Source organism: Lolium perenne, chromosome 6 (genome assembly GCF_019359855.2).
Source record: "Lolium perenne isolate Kyuss_39 chromosome 6, Kyuss_2.0, whole genome shotgun sequence".
Lineage (NCBI taxonomy): Eukaryota > Viridiplantae > Streptophyta > Magnoliopsida > Poales > Poaceae > Lolium > Lolium perenne.
Window position 1 is genome coordinate 166,814,154 of NC_067249.2, and position 6,039 is coordinate 166,820,192.

Below are 6,039 nucleotides of genomic sequence, written 5' to 3' on the forward strand. Positions count from 1 at the left end.
TGAAGGAACAAAACCACATGATAGGTAGGAACAAAAACAAAAACATGTTGGAACAAACCCTAAGGAACAAACCATATGATTGGGAGGAAACAAAAGGCAGTACCATATTGGAACAACCTTTGTGATTGCATGGAAAAGAAACACGGTAAACACAGCTTGGATTACAATTGTACCAATAAGATAAAAATATGAAGGAAACACAACTTCGGTTGTGAAAATATACTAGGGAATACATGGAACAAAAAGTAAGGTTGTGAAGCAAACAAACATAGTGTTCAGAATAAATTAATGAAGAAAGGTAAATAAAAATTATTACAAGTTGGAGAAATAAAAATACCAATCTTCTTGAAATACAACACTAAAAAAAGATAAAAAATTATTACAAAAAAGTAGAGAAAAAACTACTATTATAAATAGAAAAATCCTTGTCTTCCTAAATAATATGAATATCCAGTCCTATATAACTTCTATTTGCCACCACCCTGGCAATGAATAAGTCTCCTGGGAATATACTATTGTCCACCCGTAAATCAGCCCAGTGTTCAAGGAAAATGATAGTGCCATCATCTCTTATTTTGTATGTTCCTTGGACAGAATATTGATTGTATGCATAAATAGAATCGCCCTTCCTTGGTAGAACAACATTACTTTTGAAAGCTTCGATTGGAACTACCTACAAAATCAAAAACAAAAAAATCTTTCTCAAAACTAGTGATGACAAAAAAACCTAGAATAAAATTTAAAAATAAGAATAATAACAACAATTGTAAAAAAATAAAAAAACTAACCCAACAGGCGTATTCACTACTCACAAGCCTGTGAATAATGAAATTAGGTTCATTGTTATGATAATCCAGACTCCTCATATACTCCCTATAACGAGTGACTAGTCTGTTCATTTCTGCTTGGGAAACATCCGTTGCTTCCATGAAAAAAGTACTATAGAGCGCTTCTTCACAATCAGCGGGTAGGTTATTGCATTCTGTCAAAGAAAAAATATGTCCTATAATTAGTAGTGAAAAAAAGAAAAAATTGAAAAATTAATAATATAAAGATTCAAATAAAATTACCAGGGAATCCAAACCAATATTTTGGTTGATCTATTCCAACATGGACGGAGACATTAAAGATGTCTTCATCTTCATCATATGAAAATTTTATTGTATCTCCAGCAGTGATACGAAATGCTTCTAACAAGGACAAATAATATGGTCCTTCTATTGAAAAGTATGTATCGCAATCATCCAATAATAGATGATGTGTTGTGAAGTCATCATCAGGTGCCTCCAAGTGGGGAGCTGGTCTACCTACAACTTTCATGATGGGCATAAAAATTTAATCCTTGTATAGTAACAGCAAGGGAGAATCTGCATAGATTTTTTAAAGAACAAATAAGATAAATACAAAAAACTTTTTATGAAAATAAATTATGAAAACTTTTATCAAGAAATACATACAGAATATTGTTCGAAATCTTCTGGCAACATCTTGACAGAAAACTCTGTACAATATCTAGATGGTCGGGTGCACAAGTTTCTGGGTTGGGAGCATTCCGAGCATGCAGCCATACCTTCAACAGTGAAATTTTCAAAACAAGGCTACACAAAAAAAAGGTAACATATTTAAAAAGGAAAAAAGATTGTACAAATAGTTCTTATTACAAGTAGCGTAAGGAGCAAACACTGAATTTGGGCAAATGAGCGGCAAAAAACATATGATGAAGTGAAAAAAAAATATCGTAACAAGAAGACATATTTTTTAAGTGGAAAAAATGATCTAATATTAGAAGACATTATGCGATCAGAAAAAAATAGAATTCCATGCAGTGTGTACAGTATACTTCACACATACAACTAATTGAGTGATGATGCCGTGAATTAACATTGCTTACAAAAACATTAGTACATATGATGCGGTGAATTAACATTGAAAAAACGAGTGCTTACAAAAAACATCAGTAAAAAAAACTTACAAAAGGAGCACAAGGAGCGCAAAGGAGTACCAGCAAAAGAGATATGATGAAGTGACGAGATACAGTGACGAGTAGACATATTTATAGTGGAAAAATGGTCTATTATTAGAAGACACTATGCGGTTAGAGAAAAAATAGAAAGCATTGTGCGGTGAGAAATAATTAGAAGGATTTGTATGGTCATCTATTAGCTAATACTATGTGGTCAGGAAAAATTACAAGACAAGTTCTCATCTATTTTTAGAATGTGTTATGCGGTCAGATTAAAGAAGCTCCATGCGGTCAGAATAATACTTTGTGTGCGGTCAGAAAAGTTCCATGCGGTCAGAAAAACTCCATGTGGTGATCTATTTTTAGAAGGCACTATGGGGTTGGGGAAATTAAGAAGGCACTATGTGTGACAAACCTATTTTTAGATGGCATTGTGCGTTCAGGATTATAACAAGTCAGCATTGGATTCGTTAACAGAAAGTAATCAGTAGTTACTCACTGGTTCCGTTTCCTGGAAAGGATCATTTGGAAGGATATTTCTCAGAGTTTAGTTCGCCCTGCACATCAAGTTTATGGAGCTCCTGGGCGCTAGATCAGTAGAATTTTAGTTGCCAGGAGGAGACTGGTAGGAACAAGTAGACTATGCGATGCATTCACATTTCATATATATATTTGCATAAATGTTAAATGAAAAATGTCTTTGCATTTGGAAAAGAAATTAAAAAAAAATCATCCTCAAAATGAAACAGAGAGCCATGATCATGAAACATAATACATAGAATACACAATCAATTCTGAAATCATCGCTAAAAAAATGGGAGCGGCTTTATCATAATCAGCCTCTAGACTCTGTCCTTCTCAATAAGATTGATACTGCAGGGATTACTATTATTACTCCGACAAACAGCCGGCACGCTAACAGTCTACAAACTATTATCATGAGTACAAACTAAAGCCAATTACAAAACAAGGAAAAAATAACTCGAAGCTATACCATCCAAAACAATCTCATATACGCACAAAAATACATCCTTGTCAAAAAAGAATAGGCACTATGTAAGTGGTTTCCCCACAGACATCATTCAACGCTGATGAAAAATCACCTCACACACAGTAAAAAAGCAGCAGAAAGTGCAAAAAAGCATAAGACGAACACGAGGTGAAAATATAATAAAGTTTTAAAAGGGAGTTAACAAGAAAATATCAGGGGACATATGCTCACAAAAAGCATATCCATATTAGGCTATAACAGGGGAATAGCTTGCGAAAAACTACTGGTATGCGATTACATGAATATGACGTATTCATGTGCAAAAATATATACATATCCCAAGAAATCTTGCTACAACTACTGCTCTATCAACAGAAGAAACTCTTCTACAAGCCAAGTCTCAGAAATCTTCACGACAGTCTTTGCTTCTTGAAACTCTCCAACTCTGTAGTCATATCATTCATCTCCGATGAAACAAGTGCGTGTGCGACAACTTTCCGAACATTGCTGATCAAGGCCTACAGAAAATAAACATGCATGGGAAAACTAGAAAGAGTAAGAAACAAAGATATAATCTGTGAAAAGATAGTTCCTCTCAAACTAAGTAACTTACAGGCTCAAACATCTTGAATTCCTGTCCCTCCCAATGTTCCATGTAAAGGAATGAGAAAACACCGCAATCAAACCTGAAAAAATACACTAGTGATGAACCAGTACTGATAAACAAAGAAGTTGTGGATTCTCTGGTAGTTTGCTGAGTTCAAAGATAAAGTAAACATACGTTGTAGTTTGCTGAGGTAAGTTATGCGGTATTTCTGGTACATAATTTTCCAGTGTGAAACTAAAGCACTTAGTCTCAGTACATGCTTTATGAAAATTTGTAACCTGTGACAATGTACATGATATATGAAAAACTTGAAATAGAAACAATACTAATAATTATTAGTGGAAAAGAGAAACATATGATGAAAAAAATTTACAATATTGCTAGCCATTATAGCCTTCTTCTCCTTGTCAGTATCTTGAAGTGAGTCAAGTAAGTTAATTTTCTTGAACAGCAAATTGATGGAAGTTATTGTCCAGTGATTATCAATCACTACCGGGAAATGCAACTGAAAAAATAATAAATCAAAATAATTATAATCATAATCAAAAGTCAGATAAAAATTGCTAAGAAAAATAAAAGGCTATCCCAAAGTAATACCAGATCACACTTAGCAAAGTTGAACTTCTTGTTCATCTTTCCAAGTTCTCTAGTGATAGATTTGGCAATGAATTTCTCAGGTGGCACATTGAGCTTCGACTGCAAAAAGAAAGATGTATTCATCAAATCGGGAAAAAGTACATAAACTTAGATTAAATTGAGATAGAAAAGATAATAAATTAGACCGCAAAAAATGGACTAAAAGAAATCTTCCTTAGAGAACTCTTGTCATCTTTGACTTTAACGTTCTGATTATTGAATAATTGCACATATGCATCCATGACTTCATTAGCTATTTCTCCTCTTGGTTTCAGAGATTGGTAGAACCTTTCATAGGTTACTGTGTGGCCCTCTAAATCCACAACAATGCTAAGAAAAGAAAAATACAAAGTGTACAATTAGAAAAAAAAGAATGAAAGCTACAATACTTATCTATTTTAAAAAGTAAAGGGTTTGGGTAATCTGTGCTCACCTTGTCTCTCTAAATTTCTTAGAATTTCTAAACAACATTTTAGCAACATTCTTATCGTAAAAAGTTTCAGCAGAGTGATCAACAATCAGATTTAGCCTCTCTTCAGAATTACAAGGTTTCTTTGCACATCTTTTCTTCCGCTTTCTCTTGTCAATAGTATTAGGGCCAGTTTTCAAAACGTCATCTGACTGCACTTGATCACTACTAGCTGAATACAAAGAAATTTAGATATTAACATAAAAAGCATACATGGATAAGGTGAACCAAGAAAGATAAGGTGGGAAAAATACATACTGCATAATGGTGTATGATTAGACAATGGAGATTTAGGATCTTCTGATGCATATGACATAGCGATATCAATTCCTAAATTTACATCTGCATCATCACAAACTGACAGAAAAGAGGAAAAAAAGAAGAGGAAAAGGTAAACCGCCTTTCTTGCAGAACACAAAAAGTAAATCAATGAAACATAAATTAAGGACAGAGCAAAATTCAAATAAAGGACAAAAACCTTTAGCTGCTGATTTAATAGTATCTGAATGAGATTCAGCATTGACTGATGAGGAGAGAGGTGCTGAGGCAACATCGCCAATGAGAAGATTTTCCACAAAATGGTCTACTTCCATTTCTTGGCTTGAAATATAAACTACGCTCGCACTAGAATATTCAAAATTAAGATGTTTAGGACTACCAGAAGCATCATCAAGAAGAGTTTTTCCCTTCATGAGTGAATCTCCTTCAAGAACAATAAATAAAAACATTTGAAAAAATCAAAACATACAGAAGAGTTTATGAAATGGAAGTATATTTAGAAAGCAACAACAAGCAAAAACATACTAGAAGTTGCCGACTCATCATACTGAGGGTGAGAAAAGTTAGTTGCACTGGATACTATAACAACTGGATCTTGATTTGGCATGACAAGATTAGCAGCTGGAGACTGTTCTAGGTCCACATTATGAACAGGAATATCACCCTTAAACTCAACTATAAGAAAAATGAGAAAGAAAAAAATATAAGAGTGGTATTCTTACAAAAGAGACGAACTATGAAAAATTAAAATTAAAAAGAAAAACACTTACTAGTTGCAGATGTGTCGAATTTTGACTTATCTTTATCCAAAATAGATTCATCAGATTGGAAATCTTCTTGAAGTATACTAGCAGTACCAGCATCTAGCAAAGTATCAGCTACACTAGGAATATTAGCACATGGAGACTGCTTTGGGTCAAGAGTATGAACAGTTTCTGCATCCCTGGTGTCAACTACAAAATTGAAGAAAAATAGATAAAGAGTGTCATCTTGTTAAAACAGAAAAAAGAACAACTCAGAAACAAAATTGCAATTAAAAACACACTTAGTACTTTCTGATACGTCAGAATTTGACTTACCTTTATCCAATACAG

The 6,039-nt window shown here is 33.6% G+C and overlaps 1 long non-coding RNA gene across 1 annotated transcript; it reads right to left on the reverse strand.

Moving 5' to 3' along the window:
- Window positions 1–251: 251 nt before the first annotated feature.
- Window positions 252–2,031, reverse strand: LOC127309479 (uncharacterized). Its single transcript, XR_007857169.2, has 5 exons — window positions 1,973–2,031; window positions 1,458–1,570; window positions 1,071–1,367; window positions 789–982; window positions 252–673 (listed from the first exon to the last, which is right to left on the reverse strand). It is a non-coding gene; the product is annotated as an uncharacterized lncRNA (long non-coding RNA).
- Between the last annotated feature and the right edge of the window lie 4,008 nt (window positions 2,032–6,039).